Raw genomic sequence first — 19,145 nt, forward strand, 5'->3', positions numbered from 1 at the left:
AATACTTACAGTTTATTTTACGCAGTTACCTCCATTTTGCAGTGTTTATTTAGGCCCAAGACATTTTGGAAAAAGCTTTCTGGCATCATAAAAAGAATGTGAGTTTGGGGAAAAGAAATGCTGACATTCTCTGTATCTGACTTCTTTAACAATTCTGAAAGTAGTCTCTCATCTGAATTATTTTTATAAATCGCTACTGGGAGAAGTGTGTGCTATTGTGTGTGACTGGCAAGTAAGCGTGTCCTGAGACGCTGCACAAAAGAGCAGAGTCGAATGTGAACTGGAGATGATGTGTACCAGATGCGCCGACGGCCACGCTGGACGAGCCCGGGCCAGCGCGGTGCTTGGCAGGGAGGCCTGGCGTCCCGTCCACACCTGCTGTTGGCTTCTGGTAATGCACCAGGTTCTCAGGATGGCTGCTTGTGCAGCAGCGAGGGAGGGACTGTACGGTGGGCACATTCATCTGTGAGTGCCTCAACGTGCCTCAGTGGGCTGCATCACTACTTGGCGTCCAGCTCCTGGACCGTCCGTGTTTACGAGACACAAAGGGGAAAACCTGGCTAAAGTCAGTGCTTTTCTTCCTAAACGTTTTGAGGAAATGATGCTCAACATCACTCATCATCAGGGAAGCACAAAGCAAAATCACGATGAGATACCACCTCATACCTATCAGAATGGCTAAAATCAACAACAGGTGTTGGTGGGGAAGTAGAGAAAGGGGAACCCTCTTCCACCGCTGGTGGGAATGCAAACTGGGGCAGCCGCTCTGGAAAACAGTGCGGAGGTGCCTCAAAAAGTTAAAAATAGAACTATCTTATGACCCAGCAATTGCACTACTGGGTATTTACCCCCAAAATATAAAAACACTAATTCAGAGATACATGTAACCCAATGTTTATAGCAGAATTATTTACAACAGCCCAATTATGTAAACAGCCCAAGTGTCCATCGGCTGATGAATGAAGAAGCGTAATGTATACGCGATGGAATATTATTCACACATAGAGAAGAATGAAACCTTGCCATTTGCAACTACGTGGATGCAACTAGAGTGTACGATGTTAAGTGAAATAAGTCCGTCAGAGAAAGATAAATACCACATGATTTCACTCATGTTTGGAATTTAAGAAACAAACGAGCAAAGGCAGGAAAAGAGAGGGGGCAAACCAAGAAACAGACTCTTAACCACAGAGCACTGATGGTCACCAGAGGGGAGGTCGGTGGGGTTTGGGTGAAACAGGGGATGGGGACTGAGGAGGGCACTTGTCTGATAGAAAAACATAAAAACAAATAAATACAAAAGGGAAAAAAAGAACTCAATTTGCACATTCCCATTCTTCGTTTTCTTAAAGCCACACAAAGGCAAACAGAAATAAGACTTCAGGGAAACTGCAGCCATAATAATCCACTCCTAAAAACAGGTACTTGGCACGAATTTATATTTATTTATTTTTTTTTTTATTATTTTTTTTTTCAACGTTTTTTTTAATTTATCTTGGGACAGAGAGAGACAGAGCATGAACGGGGGAGGGGCAGAGAGAGAGGGAGACACAGAATCGGAAACAGGCTCCAGGCTCCGAGCCATCAGCCCAGAGCCTGACGCGGGGCTCGAACTCACGGACCGCGAGATCGTGACCTGGCTGAAGTCGGACGCTTAACCGACTGCGCCACCCAGGCGCCCACGAATTTATATTTAAATCAACCATCAATCCATCAGGACATAATTTCTAAACTTAGTAACATATAACCTTCCCAGTTTAACCTCCCAACCACCATATGCATAGCGTCATGCTTTTTACCAAACAAGGTGTATTATTTGATGTTTAACCATATAAACACCTTGGGATTATGTTCCTTCAGCCCACGAATTATATTTTAAATACCAAAGACAATTCTTAGGGGCACCTGGGTGGCTTAGTTGGTTGAGTGTCCAACTTCGGCTCAGGTCATGATCTCACAGTTCATGAGTTTGAGCCCCACGTCGGGGCTGGAGCCTGGTTCGGATTCTGTGTCTCCCTCTCTCTCAGCCCCTCGGCCCCTCCCTAGCTCTCACTCACACTCTGTCTCTGTCAAAAATAAACAAACTTTAAATATATAAATACATACATACAAACCAAAGACAATTCTTAAAAATGGGGAACAGTGCTGGTAACCCATAAATACTGAAGGGCGAAAACTTAAACAGTGAAAATAACATCACTGTCTCAGCAGTTCTAGAAACACACACTAAATTCTCTCATTTATACTGTATTTGGTATAAAGTATATACTTTCGTGTAGTATGTGATATTTAAATACAAACAGTTGACTTGGGAAAATTTTGCTATGGTCTAATACTCAACCCATCGAACTTTGCATGACTTTTTATACAAATCAAAATAAACTTTTACAATATATGAGTAATACATGCAAAGAGTCAAATGTTCAGACAATAACAAAGATATCGAGATAAAAAGGCTATGATGAAGGAAAAAAAAGTTTTGAGAAAACTTTTAACCCTGATGATAAAATCTTGGGGTGCTTGGGTGGCTCAGTCGGTTAAGTGTCCAACTTAGCTCAGGTCACGATCTCACAGTTTGTGGGTTCGAGCCCCGCATCAGGCTCTGTTTTGGCACCTTGGAGCCTGAAGCCTGTTTCGGATTCTGTGTGTCCCTCTCTCTCCGCCCCTCCCCCATTCACGCTCTGTCTCTGTCTCTCAAAAATAAACCAACATTAAAAAAAAATTAAAAAAAAAATCTTAATGTGTGAGTCACATGGGCCGGAGAGGAAATAACATCTCTTGCCCTTAAATATCACACTTCATAGGTTCTGAGGTTTTTGAGGGAAACTGTACCAAACATCTACCTCCGCAAGTGGAGGCAGCCTTCATGAGGGAAAGGTCTCACGCATACATTAGAAATCTGCAAGAGAAACTGAATGGCAGTATCTTTGGGAGGAAAATCCAAATGAGGTCATTTGAGAGTGGCTGTTCCCGTTTGTCCTAAGATCCGAGATGAGAACTGAGTTTAATATAAGAATCAGAAAAAAACTCTCCTTTTCCTCGCAAAAATACGTTTCCAGGAGAGGATTAGAAAACGAGTTTTACTGTTAGCAGCTCCGACAATTACTGAATATCCAGCTTTTCAGAGACCAGCTTCTTTTCCGTCCAGACCTCCTGGCGCCCACTGCACAGGGCGTCGGGACCTCGAGCTGTAAGCTCTCCTTTATCAACTAACCAGTCATTTTCAATCTCGCTGAGCCTCAGTTCCCCTATCTTTAAATTTTTTTTAATGTTTATTCATTTCTGAGAGACAGAGAGAGACAGAGTGCAAGCGGGGAGAGAGGGAGACACAGAATCCAAAGTAGGCTCCAGGCTCTGAGCCCGACACAGGGCTCGAACTCACAGACGGTGAGATCATGACCTGAGCCAAAGTCGGACACTTAACTGACTGAGCCACCCAGGTGCCCCCTAACTATCTGTAAAATAGGGTAAAGTGTCTTAAAATCTGAACTCTTGACAGATAAAATGAAAGCAGTATATTTAGCAGGGCGTTTGGTTCCCAGATAGCAGCCTGGATTAACAAATGTAAGGGAGGACATTCCTTTATGGTTTCAAATGTTCCTGATCAGAACCAACGTGGCCAATGCCTGGCCTCACACATTACTGACGGGTCACTAATTACAGAATCAGCATGAAGGAGCAAGACAGCAAGGAGCCCAGGCCACCCGGGACGTGCGTCCTGGGTGACAGTCACTTCCACGCTCCCCCATGCGGGCAGCTCTTCTCCCGGTCTACACCACCCCCAGGTCTCTGTTCCAAAGGCTGGCTGCTCACGTCTTTTATAACAACGTGATTTCTGCAGTCAGTGTACCTGACACAACAATTTCAAATGCAAGTCACGTGTAGGCACACGAAAAAGAGACAAGGCACCGGCACCGGCAGTTGCCAATGTGAGTTGGAGAATCACTCATGATCAGAAGCCACGTGAATCGTCTGTGACACATTACATCACAAAGGCGCACAAGTGGCTCTGACAAACCAGAGTGTACATGGATCATCAGGACACGAAGAAACTAAGTCACGTTTTTCCACACAACGCGCTTGGAAAAAGTACCTTCTAGGAACTCTGCATGGGCAGAAAGGAATCCCAGAGGGGGTAGTATTCTCATGGAGACTTCGGGCAAATTATACTAAAGTCATCATTTCTCCCCTTTCTCACAGTTGACTGGCCAAAACTGGGCTGATAAAAATTTCCTACCTAATGTGTATGCATTCACTTTATATTCCAATTCTCCACACAAAAAAATAGGATTTATAAATGTTTACTATGAATTTTCTGGAGACCTTACATACGGTTTTCTAGAATAGAGTTTTGAACATTGTTCCTTCTTTTTGTGTTTGCTTTTTGTTCAGCTTTGAGAAATAACTGACAAATAAAATTGTAATATATTTGAAGTGTACCGTGTGATGATTTGATACACGTGTACATTGTGGAAGGATTCCCGCCAAGTTGATGAACACACCCATCATCCTACATATTGACCTTTTTATGGGGGGGAGGGTGCAAAGGGGAGAACACTTATGTTCTAGTCTGTTAGCAGATTCCAACCACGCCACACCGTCATGTGAACTCCAGTTATCCGTGCACATTCGATCATGAGACCTTACTCGTCTTGTAACTGACAGTCTGAGCCCTTTTGCCAACTTCTCCCTATGTCTCTCCTCCCCAGCCAGGCAACCTCTATCCTAGTCTCTGTTTCTACAAGTTTGACTTTTTTAGATTTCTCATGATACCTCATGTTCTTCTCAAGATTGCTTTGGTATTCACGATCTTTTGTGGTTTCATAAGAACGCTAGGATCATTTTTTCTCATTTCTGCGAAAAACGCTTTTGGGATTGTGATAAAGATTGAATGCAATTTGTAGACTGGTTGGGCAGCATGGATATCTTACGATATTTATTCTTCCATTTATCCCAATCCATGAACATCTGTATCTGAAGCTAAAATGTACGGGTCAAGGAACCAAGGTGTGGTGGTTAGGAGTGACCTATCTCATTATCATTCTCAGGATCCAGCGCATAATCTATACTTCTCGCCCCTATTAAATCAGTCTATGTAAACAGGTTCTGTCTTGGAGGAAGGCTGGGTGGGGGACATTCTTCGTAGCAGAGACTTGAATTTCGACAAATAGAAAGCTATGACAACCAATGGTTATTTGAGTTTCTCCTGCCAGTAGACCGGCAGGTGGCCAAGAGATAAAATACTCTACTACCGGAAGCCACTAACCCTTTGGTCGGGAGGTGGGATTGTGACAAGCAAGGACAAAGGTGGGTGTATCCGGAGCTCAGGAGATTCACTGGGGTCCCTCCTGGGCCATCCAGCCTCCGCGAAGACCTTCAGTGGACAACTGTAGGAATCACGGTCTGGGAGCACGGAACCCAGATGTCTGTACACACGAATATCTTGATCACTTTGCGGAGCGGGCAACCTAGATCGTCACGTGTGTTGATGCTGGATGCGGTAAATCTGGAATCTGTGGTACAAAAGGGAAAACCTGAGTGCAATACGAGAACTCTGTTATTTCTTAACAGTGCATGTGATTTTACAATTATTATCTAAAAACAGAGTTTTTGTAGGTGTGCAGTACAATCCTGAGTGGCCGTGACCTTGCTAAAGCAAGGATGAGCCCTGAGGAGCGGAACGTGAGACAAGGCGGGCATGGGGTGCCGAGAGGGGGCCGCAGAAGCCGCCGGTGCCCTGCTCGCTCTGCTCTAGCGCTGCCTTGTCTTGTACGGAACCCTGGCAGCCGAACACGCTGTGCAAGCGGAAAAAGGACCAGGAGGGTCATCCTCTGAGCAACCTGAACATAGGACGACCGGCAAACGCATATCCAGCCTGGCTTTCCTGCCGCCTGGCACACCATACACGTTTTACACGCTGGCCCAGAGATGCGAGCGGCGGTGCCCTGATCACCTGCAGCGGCAGTGCAGGAAGAGCCTCCCTCCTTTCCCTCTCCCGTGCTTTCCACACTCAAGGCCAAAGCTCCTGAGAGCCACCTCCCGAATTACGTGTGCTCAGACCTTTATGGCAGGTGGTCTGCTTGAGCCAAAGACAATTTATGCTATGACTGTATCTGAGGGGACTTACTTTTGCCTCCAGCACTTTAAGGAATATCTGGAATAGGAGACAAACATGTCTGACCACACGGCATGTTGGGAAACAAAATTAAGAGCACAGCACTATCGCTTTATTCCTGTTTCCAAGTAGGTGTGCGGGACTTGTAAGTATGCTCGCCCCCTTATTAAGTTCCCCAGTTTTGCTGACACTCTTGGCTGCTCTGAAGGCTGGAAGTGGCCCAAGCTGTCTGGTGTGTCCCCCAGCCTTCATGCTCATCCCCTAATTCTTCCATGACCAAGAAGGTGATCTCCCTTGGCTCTTCTGAGGACCCACAGGCGCACGGGAATTACCTCCCCTGGGGCACATTCTGTCCTGGAAACATGATCCCAAGTGTCTCCATGTGTGACAAAGGGAATAGATCAGGATTTTATTTTTTTTAATGTTTATTTATTTTTGGGAGACAGAGACAGCGCATGAGCAGGGGAGGGGCAGAGAGAGGGGAAGACACCATCTGAAGCGGGCTCCAGGCTCTGAGCTGCCAGCACAGAGCCCGACGCGGGGCTCGAACCCACAAAGTGTGAGATCATGACCTGAGCCGAAGTCGGATGCCCAAGCGACTGCACCACCTAGGCGCCCCTCCAGTCGGGATAATTTTTGTTAGGGTCGTCATATTTCCTCCTCTTGCATCCTTTCTGTCCAGGCCAGAAAGCTCTTTATTGTGCAAAATCATTGGTTCCTGACATTCTTATCCCGTTCAGTTCTGCAACCTTAACTGTCTACATCCACCACTGTGAATTGATCTTATTTCTAATAGTATTTCATTGAAACCACAGAACGTTAGAGTTGGAGAGACCTTTGGTTCCCCCAGCATATAGATGAGGACAGCGCGGTTCTGACGGCCTAGTTCACGGATGAAGACGGTCGCTCACATAACCTCAGGGTATCACTAAGGAGGACAGTAAGTTCACGACACAGCTAAGACCTGAACAAATCAGAGTCTGACTGTGTTCCAGAGACGAGACAGACAGAACGTGAAAACACTGACATGGCATGCATATGCAACATGCAGTCGATTCTTCACTCTTAACCAAGCCAGAGGACAGCTGTTAATTCATCAGCGCAATACTTCTAATTGCATTGGTTGTAAGACTCACATGATTGTGAAGATATTAAAATGTAAAAGCGGGCATGTTAGAATTCCGTGATGATTGACATTTACAGAATGTCATGTCCAAGTGGCACATGTATATTACCACACAACTTTTGTCGGTCTGATCTATTACAAAATTAATCCCTCCTCTATACCAGTAACCCAACACTGAACTACTTAGAAATTATTTCTTCACTCTTTTAAAATTAAGAGTCCAAAGAAGTCTTACCTGTCATGTCACTACAGAAAATACATAAATAAATAAATAAATAAATGTCACTGGTTCACACATTTTATTTTGCATTAGCATTATCTGGAGTATTTATTTTTATTTTTTTTTTTAACTTTTTTTTTCAACGTTTTTTATTTATTTTTGGGGCAGAGAGAGACAGAGCATGAACGGGGGAGGGGCAGAGAGAGAGGGAGACACAGAATCGGAAACAGGCTCCAGGCTCCGAGCCATCAGCCCAGAGCCCGACGCGGGGCTCGAACTCACGGACCGCGAGATCGTGACCTGGCTGAAGTCGGACGCTCAACCGACTGCGCCACCCAGGCGCCCCTGGAGTATTTATTAAACAGAGATTCACGTGGTGCGCCTGGGGGGCTCGGTCGGTGAAGCGTCCGACTCTTGATTTCCCTTCGGGTCATGATCTCACGGTTCGTGAGTTCGACCTCCGCGTTGGGCTCTGTGCTGGCAGTGTGGGACCTGCTTGGGAATTTTTCTCTCTCCCTCTCTCTCTGCCCCTCCCCTGCTCATCCTCATTCTCTCTCTCAATAAATAAAATCAACATTTAGAAAAATCCCACAGAGTAACGGCCTTCATTCAGTAATCGGGGGCGGGAACTTAGAATATTCTAAGAAGTTCCCTGCAGATGCTGCTGGTCTTCAGATGATGCTTTAATTAGCACTTGCTTAACTGTCCTTTTTTACATTTTGTGTACATTAGTCTTTTAAGAGTTAAAAAGTCGTCTTGCACGAGCGAGTTATCTAATTTGCGTGTTCTACAGTTTACATAGAGCTCGAGAGAGTATCAGTCTGTGTGCGCTCTGGTCACAGACACTAATAGGTGCCGTGATACGGGCACTGGGGTTCACAGTGTGGGCAGTCGCCTGAGGAGGACGGGGTGCAAACTGGTAAAAAGGGCCACCAAACTTAGGCCTCCAAAACGCAGAGCAGGGCCCCAGAGGGAGTCGCCTTGAAGCTGCAACAGCAGAAAAACGAGTAAGGAACAAGGTGCCGCTGTGCTTCTGCCACATTTCTGCAACTGGCGGCTCTTCCGTTCACGCCCCATGACTTCCTGAGCGGGTGCGATGTGCCCACCGTCTTGCACGTGCAACAGGCCCCTTTATCCCTTATTTCCCGCCCAACCACCCGCAAAGGGGATCACATAGTAGAAAGCACACTCTTCTCTGTAGTCACGGGTGTTCGGGTGTGAAAGGGAAAACTGTCACCAGAGCTACAGGACCCAGAGAACAAAGGACTCCCTCGTCACAAGTACAGTAGCACATTCTTTAGGCCTTCTAGCCTCCTCCTCCTCCCTACACATACCTTCCAAGACCACTGCAAAGGAGGCAGCGCTTCTGACATTAGATAATCTCGTTATTTAAGAAACAGTGAGGGTAGAACACCACAGAGAATAGGTTGGAATAATTTGGTCAGGTCTCCAAAGCTAACATGTAATGCGGCCTTTTCTATTTATCATAACATCCTAGGCAGCTGCCAAATGATCTCATATTTATTAAGTTACTCGTAACTAGCGCATGAATAAGAGACTCAAAGACAGATCCGAAAGCGTAACAGCTTTGGAGTTAGGAATAGGATAGGAAGAAAGAAAAGGACGGAAGGAGGGAGGAGAGGAGGGGTGGAGAAGGTAAGGAAAGAAGGAACCAAACACACAGACTGAGTCCTAGTTGGGCCACATGTTCTAGGCAAGCTCTTGAGAAATTACTGGAATGTTCACAGCTCCATTCTCTGCTTTTTAAAAACACCTGGTTTTCGAGTTTGTTGTAAACCTTAAATAAGATCAATATGGATCCCATCTGGCGGCATTCTAACAAGATCAACTGTTTCGAGTTTGATGAGAGCTTACAAATATTAATATAGCAAGATACTTGGTGTATATTAAAATTTTACAGCTGAAGCCTAATTATTTGTTTGATGCCTGACCGCTCCAGGATCTTCATCTCTTGTCCTGTCCTCTAATAGCAGTGTCTCTGGTATACGTCACAGATCATTTTACAATTCCTTCTCAAACTGCTGCATCTTATCAAGTATATTTAGTCTATGTAAATTTTTTATTAGCAATTATCTGGACTAATTTCTATCTTATTTTATACATTCCTTTACTATGTATTTATTTTTTCTTTTCAGGCTTCTATTGGATTGGATGTTTTTTCCCAGAGACAAAGAACTTTATTACTCACAGCACACTGAGTAGCAAAAGCATCCCGCTCCTCAGGGCCCAGTCCCACGGGGCCAACGTGGAGGGCCCTAGTGTGAGCTACGCATACGGTGGGTTTGTCACATCGGAGGAGCACAGGCCATGGGGGGCCATGAGGGCCATCTTTCACAGAAGACAGTGAACAAACCCACTTTCTCCTAGAGAGGTCACTTCCTCAAGGTGGCTGGCTGCACATACAACCCTGAGAAATCGCCCAGGCAGGGTGGTCGGACTGTGCATTCTTGCCATGCCCAGCAGTGATGCTCAGGCAAGGGCTGTTTGCCTGCCCCAATATCTGACCCTACACATTCCTGGCAGAACTTGAATATTTCTTCACATGAGTATACAGCTCCATCTGTCATCCTGATCAATCTGACCAACAGAGACTCGGGCTAAAGATATTTAATTTGTCCTGCACGGAGTATAATTATGGCTATTATCAACAGAACTTCCAGGAACAAGATGAGGCCAACCCATGCACCGGCTTCAACCAGGCTGCCCAGTCACTTGTGAGTCCCAGGGGGACGAGTAGGTCTTATTCAGACATCCAGGATATAGTCCAAGGCAGCATTCAGGGATCAGAACAAAACTGTGGATATTTGGAGGGCAGGTCCTGACTGCTCACCTTGACTTCCTCCCAGCTGGGGGCAAGATAACTCTGGGTGCACGCGCACGGCTGTTTGCCCCGGGCTTGGGCTTCAGCAAAAGCAAAAGTTGCTGAGCTTAGAGATGAAATTGACTGAAATGAATCGCAAGGCATCATCTAAGCCATCCCCTGCAAGTTGTAAGGTTTCAAGTCTCCAAAGTTCCAAAATAGGTGCAGGAGGCAGGTTCCATCAGGGCAATGTGTTGCCCTGGTGGTCCGACTGATTCCTGGTGCCTCCTACTCTGCCTGCTTCCCAGGGTCCTCTCCCTCAAGTGTCTGCATCAGCTACGTCTCACAGGGGAGCCAGGACGAAGCCAGAAGGACACCCCATGGGGGCTCAGAAGGATGGGGCCAAAAGAACACCCCACTGGGGCCGAAAGGACAGAGGCAGAAGGACACCCCGCAGGGGTGGAAGGACGGCACCGGAAGGATACCCCACGGGGGCCGGAAGGTCAGAGGCTGAAGGAAACCCCTGGTGGGCGGCAGGATGGAGGCGGAAGGACCCTCCAGGGTCGGAAGGATACCAGCAGAAGGACACGACCATACTTTCTCACACTTGGGTCTCTTGTATTTTGCCTGAATCCAACTTATGCAAATAATAGAACCGAGTATCTTGACCAAATACGATAGTTTTTAATTCACATCCGTGAACTTCACTTTCATGAAACACCTTTGCAAAGTTCATTAACTTTCACCTAGTTTTGAACTGTTTTATCCACACTGTGATGGATTCAGCATTTATACTTCAGCATTTATACTTCAGTTCTCTTTTCTCTATCGTTGCTGACATTAATGAGCAGAAGTGACATAACCAACGGTGCCACATGCGTGAAAACATGAGCTAAAGAACTATCTGAAAATAGCATAAGATAGTGGCATTTCACGTTTTAATAGGATGAGGAAATAAATGGCAATACCTATTATACATTTATAAAGTGTATCAACCTTCAATTATGTATAAATTACAAGCAAACAGAACAGCATATTGATCAAAGAAATATTTGTGGCTACTATTCATGAACATTACACTTTAACATGGAAAGTAAACTATTTATAGAATTTTGTTTCCTTTTAGAAGCCTCTTCAAGTATATTCTGTGCTTTATTTTCCATGCTATGATTTCCGAAAACAAAGAAGACTCTCCTTTGTGTACACAAATTTTCTTCACGGCAGTGTTAAACACACAGGCCTCAAGTCCTAAAATAACCAATAATAATTTTTTTCGGCAGTAAGCAATATTAAAGCAAACTTCTTTTCTCTGGGAATTGAAGGGCCAGTTTGTGAATTTTCTGGATGGTTCTTGCATTTGAATACCATTGAGTTCCTTCCACCTTTATGAGCCTAGTTTATTTTTCTAGTGACCCTGAAGTTGTTTGTGGTGAGTAAGTTAAGGAATTCCCTGAGCTTGCACCAGTCAGTTAACAAGGCCCAGGACAAAAGCGCCCGAGAATAGATAAACAGGGCAAAAGTGCCTCAGCATAGTATAAAAGCAGAAAGCTGCTTCCACAGGACTAAAGCCTCCAGAATAGGTAAACAGATAAAACAGGGCATACCACCACAGCAAGGTGAAACTTCCAGGAGCTAATTAGTGAAAGAAAGGAGCCTTGTTGACCCTGCAGTAGCAGGCACCATCTGTCTTAGCCCCTAGACCAGTTAAGATGAACAGATACGCGCCTGGTGCCTGCTGTAAACAGCCATGTGCCCCGCGCCAGGATTTTGTTTTGTACTGACCCAAACCCCTAACACCGCATATCTTCGTAACCCCCTTTCCCTCACACAAGAGTTAATGTTCACGGTTTCACTGTCTCTTTGTGCATGTCCATCATGCTTGTAAGCCTTCTGATCCTAATAAAGACGGAGCAAGGACGCTTCCTCCCGGCTCTTGTTTCCTCCTGGACATTAGCCTCCCTCACAGTTAATTCTGCACCCGATCTCTTGCTGGACAAGAGATTACTCCAGCCTCAAAGTCTGCAACAGTTGTTCAGTGGTTTTTTTTTTCCTTCCATATTTTCTTAGATTACATTCCTTCCATATTTTCTTATATTACGGCTTTTTCTGTCATATTCTTATAACCTTATTTATCAAAGAATTTGAGCCATATTCTCCTAGGCCAGAATCAAAGGATAGTTGAGGTATATCATATAGTATTATTCTCCAAAGATGCTCCCTGCCAACAATGAGCCTTTCCTCCAGGAAAATGTCCAGAGATGGGTCTATTTTACCCTCAGGGGAAAGTTCACAGACAACCTGTAACACTGTGAAAGGCTGGGGCAGGTGCATATTGATTTAAGAATCAGATTCTGTTTCCTTAGGTCCCAGTAACTTGTTCCAGTGCCCTCTTCACTATTTTCACAAGGGCTGCCTGTTGACCTAATCCAAAGTGCTCCAGGTAGCTGTGTCCTGAGTAGGTACAAGAAAACTCTTCTCACGCTCACTTATACCGTATCAAATTTTAAATTACTATCTACATTATAAAACCATGGAGTTAGATAAAACAGAGCCTTTAAAAAACATTTACTTTAACATTCTCATTTTACAGATAAGATGACTGAGTCTCCAAAACACTAGTGTTGTTATTCACCAGGTTTGGAACATGAATCCATGTTTCTCGAAAGCAGAGTCACCACCCCCTGCACTAAGACATGTGCCTTCAGGGTGAAATACAGTCTTCAATCACAGCAAAGAAACTGATACGTCCTAGTCATCAATTTCAGTGGCGTAACCATATGTACGCCACGTGCAAAAGTGAGAGGGAACAGCTGGCTGGAAAAGAAGGAAGCTCTTACTGCATGAACAGTAAGTGCTGCTGCCGATGATTTCCAGGACTGAACACAATGTAAACAGAAACACAAAGAAACAGACAGAGGTATAAGCCAGATGGGGGACTGAGATGTTCCAGGCCCTACTTCCCTCCCATAAACATTAAAATACACACACACACACACTCTACCAAGACTGAATCGTTAAGAGATAAATCTGAATAAGTCTCTAATTAACAGGTTGATTGAATCAGTAATCAAAACCTCCCAACAAAGAAAAGCCCAGCCCAGTGTCTCCAATGAATTCTGCCAAACATTTAAAAAGGAATTAAGCCAATCCTTTTCAAATTCTTCCAAAACATTGAAGAGGAGGAAACACTTCTGCTAGAGATTGTTTGTGTCCTCCTAGAATTCATGTTGAAATCTTAACATCCAAAGTGATGATATTAAAAGTTGGGGTCTTTGAAAGGCGATTAGGTCATGATGATGGAGACCTCAGGAATGGGATTCTCGCCCTTATACAAGAGAACCCACAGAGCTCCCTCATCCTTCTATCATGTAAGGACCTAATGAGGTCAGGGGTATGAACGAGAAAGAGGGTCCTTGCCTGACACTGAATCTTCCGGCACCTTGATCTTGGATTCTTCAGTCTCAACAACTGTGAAAAATAAATTTCTGTTGCTTATAAGCCACCAGTTTATGGTATTTTTGTTACAGCAGCCTGAACTAAGACAACTTCCTAACTCATTCTATGCAGCTAGCATTACTCTGATATCAAAGTGAGACAAAGAAAAACAGTAACAACAAACCTACAGACAATTATTTCTCATGAACATCGATGCAAAAATCTTCAACAAAATACCATCAAACCAAAATTCAAATTATATATAAAGAGAACTATTCACAAAACCAAGTAGGATTTACTCCTGGAATGCAAAAATGGTTTAACATATGAAAATCAAACAATGACATAAACCCACATTAACAGAATGGAATAAAAAAAATGATTATCTCAATTGATTTAAAAAAAAAAAGCTCCTGACAAAATAAAACACTCCTTCGTGATAAAAGCACTCAACAAACTAGAAGAAAACCCTCTAACAAAATAAAGGCCATATATGAAAAATGCATGGTAACCACCAAATTCAAAAGTAAAAATCTGAAAGTTTTTCCTCTAAGATCAGGAACAAGGCAAGGATCCCCTCTTTCTGCTTTTATTCAACATAGTAATGGAAGTCCTAGCCAGAGCAACTAGACAAGAAAAAGAAATAAGAGGTATCCAAATAAAAGAGGAAGAAATAAAATTATTTTTGTTCACAGATGACATGATCTTACAGGCAGAAAACCCTAAATATTCCACACCAAAAAAAAAAAAAAAAAAAAAAAAGAATAAACAAATTCAGTAATGTTACCAAAAAAATAATAAATCCTCACATGTATGGTAAAATATTAGACAATGGTACCATCACCATTCGATGGGAAAAGGGCCCTTTTCAACAAATGGGGTTGGAAAACCAGATACTTGTGTGCAGAAGAATGAAGTTAGACTCTTACTTATACCATATACAAACTGACTCAAAGTGGATCAACGGCTCAAATCTAAGAACTAATTAAACTCTGAAACTTTTAGAAAACACAGAGGGAAAGCTTCACTACATTTGATTTGGTACTGTTTTCTTGGATAGGACACCAAAATCAAGGCAACAACAAAAAATTAGGTAAGTTGGATTTTATCAAAATTAAAAACACTTCATATTAAAATATTTTTTTAAAAGGTGCATCAGGGCACCTGGGTGGCTCAGTCAGTGAAGCATCTGACTTTTGATTTCAGCGCAGATCATGATCTCATGGTTCATGAGATCGAGCCCCTCATCAGGCTCTGTGCTGTCAGCACAGATTCTCTCTCTCGCTCCCTTTCTCTCTGCTCCTACCCTGCTCTCTCTCTTAAAATAAATATACATTAAAGAAAAAATATATTTGTGCATCAATGGCTGTAATAGAGCAAAAAGGTGACTCATGGAATGGGAGAACATATCTGCATATCATATATCCAATAAGAGATTAATATAGAAAATACAGAGCTCCTACAATTCAGCAGCAAAAAATCAAATGACCTGATTAAAAAACAGTCACAGGACTGAACAGACATTTCACCTAAAAAATGACCAACTAGTTAGTATATGAAAAGATGCTCGACACTGGTCACTGGTAATTGATGGGGAAACGCACATCAAAACCATGAGATACTACTTCATACCCATTAGTGTGGCTATTATCAAAAACAACAAAAAAAGCTAGAAAGCAACAAGTTTTGGTGAAGATGTAGCATAACTGGAACCTCTGTGCATAGCTGGTGGAAACGTAAGATGGTGCACCCACTGTGGAAAACAGTATGGTAGTTTCTCCAAAAATTGAGCCTAGGATTACCTTATTATCCAGCAATTCCACTTCCGGAATTTCAGAAGAAGTGAACACAGAGACTCCTATGGATATTTGTATATACACACTCATAGCAACGTTGTTCAAAAGAGCCTAAACGTGAAGCAACCTAAGTGCCCACTGATGAATGAACAAACACACAAAATGTGATATACACATACAGGAGGAGAATGTTATTCAGACTGAATGAAGAAAAATTTGACATTGAAAATACCGTGCTAAAAGTAAGCCAGCCACAGAGGAACAAGTGTTGTGGGATTCTACTTATATTCAGTCTCATAATAACTCTAAATATATTAAGTCTCATAATAAGTCTCATAAATTCATAGACACAAAGTAGATGGTGGTTGTTAGGGGCTGGCTTACTGTTACTGGGTAAGGAGTTTCGGTCTGGGAACATGAAAAAGTTCTGGAGGCGGACAGTGGTGACAGTTGTACAACAGTGTGACTGCACTAAACGCCACTTAATTGTACACTTGTAGTTAGAATGGCAAATTTTGTCATGCATGCTTTTCCACCATAAAAAAATTCCAACATCTGAGACGCCTAGGTGGGTCAGTCGGTTAAGCATCGAACTCTTGATCTCAGCTCAGGACATGAAGTCACAGTTCACGAGTTCAAGCCCTGCGTCAGGCTCTGCACTGACAACGTGGAGCCTGCTTGGGATTCTCTCTCTGCCCCTCCTTGACTGTCTCTCTCTCAAAATAAACATTTTTTTAAAAATTGCAAGATCTATATATTTCAAAATGTTACGTTGTAGTACGAATAACCTCTCTCCTTCATTTGGAGATTTCCTGCAAGGCTACATCTGCCCCAATTCGTGTGCAGTTTTAAACATATCTTGACCCGTGCCTGGCTTGAACTGAGTCTGAGCCCCTGAGAAATAAGGCTCACAAGTTATAAGAAGAATAAGGAAAGAAACAACTCTCGGGTACCTGTAATGCGAAGGGCAGTGTATTCTGTAGTAAGAATACACAAATAAGGAAGAGAGAGTGTCAGCAATAATTTCCCTAAAACATGGGGAGTACCAGGTGGAACCGGGCTCGGGGTGCGGAAGGTCACAGGAGCAATCTTAGGGCTCTGCTCTGAGATGCGCCAAAGATTGCTGAGGTAAGAACAGCTTTTTAAAAGGTTTGTCAAAGCGTCGCAAATATATTACATATTTTTAAGGTAATAATCATAAAGTTGCGATAGTTTCACTGTCTACAAAACAACTTCTAACTGCTGATAAATGTGTACTCCACTGAAGTGTTATGAAAACATCAGTGGAAACCCCGGAGAGGAGAGAGTACCAATTAGGAACAGACACGATCAAAACATTTCATATTTAAAGTTTTCTTGCATTTCCACCGCTAACAGGTTGCCATGGCAACTCAGTCATCTGGCGATCCTCCGAGATTAGATTAAAACACCATACTGTTCAAAGTCAACATTTTCACTTTTACTAATTATACTTTTAACAAAAAGATGACAATTATTTGAGATTCATTAATTTTTTTTAAAAGATACTGTTGCTCATAGGGAAAGTCTTGGAGACCACTGAGGTCAGGAAGAGTCTGTGACAAACGGCCGCCCCCGAACCCTCACCACCACCACCACCCAACAGCTCTCAGCCCCCCACCCATGCGGGCTACAGGGGGAGTCAGTGTGGGCTGGCTGAGGCCTGGGGAGCGCAGAGGGGGCGGGGACTTCATCACAAAGGAAATATCAAACAGAACAGGACCAGGACCGCACGTGAGACACGTGACTTCCGGAAATCAGAGCAAGGAGGAAGGAGCTCTTAGCTTTCAGAAGTCTTCCCAGGAGTCCCCGAGTCCAGGCCCAGCACGTGGGCCTGGGGACCGTCGGAGGGAACTCGCGGGGCAGAGGGTCACATGCCCCCCGGGAGGCTATACCTGTGTCACCGTGGGGGAGACGCAGCGACGGAGCAAGCCCGGGACCCGAGGCGCCTGTCACTGGTGTGTCACTCGGACGTGTCGCCCGGGGCCCCAGGTGACAGGTGAGCACATCACACACCTGGTTGCAGGGCAGGGCCCGGCCGGGAGGGGTGGGGTGCAGCCGTCCCTCCGCTTGGTTCCCCTGGGACGCGGGGACGTCAGAGGCCCCACGCGCTCCTGGCTGCTCCCGAAGGGGCAGGGCTGAAGGTTCCAGGGGGTGGGGGGTGGGGGGTGGGGGGGGGCGCACCTGCCTCCCCAGGTGAGGAGCCACAGCGGCGTCCGAGCCCAGCATTCCAGTGCTGCCCGCAGGCTTGTCTCCCAAGAGGAAGATGCGTGGAGTGACAAGGGACAAGTGGCCGTTTCCGGGCACATGATCCTGTCACCGCAGACACCTGCCCGGGCACCAGGAGCGGATGCAGACGGCGGGGCCAGCAGGATCACGTGCCTGCCACCTGACACAGCTCTGTCCTCGCTCGGCGCAGGAGCACGGTGGGGGCCTGGGCAGGGCCACCGGCAGGCCTGGACTCCCGTCTCAGCCGGGCTGCACCCGTGGGGCCTCACTCAGCGCAGACGAGCTTCAGGTCCGGGGACATCTCATCACGTTCTACTTCTGCCTACGACAAACTCCGGCAAGTCGGCTCTTCGGAGACGGAAACGTGCACTCCCCGATCAGGAGGTGTGCCCGTCCTGCACAACTCCGCAGGTGCGTGTGTTACACACTGCGCTCGCACAAGCCCGCCGTCACACCTCCTCCAGCACAAGTTCCACTGCCTCAGGCCCACCCCCTCGGCCGCATCTCCTGCCACCACCGCGTCCTGTCATCCCACCAGGCCCCAGCCGTCCCGGGAGACCAGGCCCTCCCCTCCCGCCTCCCCAGTCCTGCTCAAAAGGGGTCTGTCCATGGCTTCCGGGTCTCCAGCCCAGCAAGCCGGTAGCGCCGAGTGTGCCAAGATCGTCATGGGAATCATGCAGCGTTTCTCACGAAACAGCCCCTAAATCCACTGCGTCATAATAACGGGAGGGGGTTGGCAAATTTGCAAAATGTGAACAGGGGATTGGGAACTGGAATCTTCAGAGACAGCTGAAATCAACATTTAAAAAAAAACACGTCTGGGCCACGCGGGTGGCTCAGTTGCTTGGGCGTCTGACTTCGGCTCAGGTCGTATCTCACAGCTCATGAGTTAGAGCCCCTCCACGGGCTCTGTGCCGACAGCTCGGAGCCTGGAGCCTGGAGCCTGCCTCGGATTCTGTGTCTCCCTCTCTCTCCGCCCCTTGCCCCTTCCTGTTCTGTCTCTGTCTCTCAAAAATGAGTAAATGTTAAAACAAAACAAAACAAACAACAACAACAAAAACCTCAACATGAGTTTACTGCACATCACACTTTAAGGTTAGCTATCTGTCTCCCCAGATAACACATCTGGGTCACTGCAGGGAGTCACTGTATGTGCCAGTGACCCGTGGAAAGAAACCAAGCTCGATGGCCCCGAATATCCCGGCTGCTGCTACAGTCGGTTTGTTTCTGTAGGTGAAACCACAGATCCTCAGTTATTTATACTACAATCAGTAACAACGCGATGTAACTAGTTAATGCCTAAAACCATTAAATGTCTATTACCTATGAACTGACTAATAATTCTGATTTAAAACTGTACACCACAGGGGCACCTGGGTGGCTCA

General features: G+C 45.2%; 1 protein-coding gene across 3 annotated transcripts in view; it reads right to left on the reverse strand.

Annotated features, from left to right (window-relative positions):
* ZWINT (ZW10 interacting kinetochore protein) overlaps positions 1-19,145 on the reverse strand; it is a 54,615-nt gene that overhangs the window by 17,076 nt on the left and 18,394 nt on the right. The window contains exon 9 of one of the 3 annotated variants that reach the window (XM_058696348.1): positions 4,910-5,513. The exons of the other annotated variants lie outside the window; for them this stretch is intronic. The gene's annotated coding sequence lies outside the window, so the exon portion shown is untranslated. Of the gene's footprint in view, positions 1-4,909; positions 5,514-19,145 lie in introns of those variants that run through there. 3 annotated transcript variants of the gene reach the window in all.

The sequence above is a fragment of the Neofelis nebulosa genome, chromosome 13 (genome assembly GCF_028018385.1).
Source record: "Neofelis nebulosa isolate mNeoNeb1 chromosome 13, mNeoNeb1.pri, whole genome shotgun sequence".
NCBI classification, from domain to species: domain Eukaryota; kingdom Metazoa; phylum Chordata; class Mammalia; order Carnivora; family Felidae; genus Neofelis; species Neofelis nebulosa.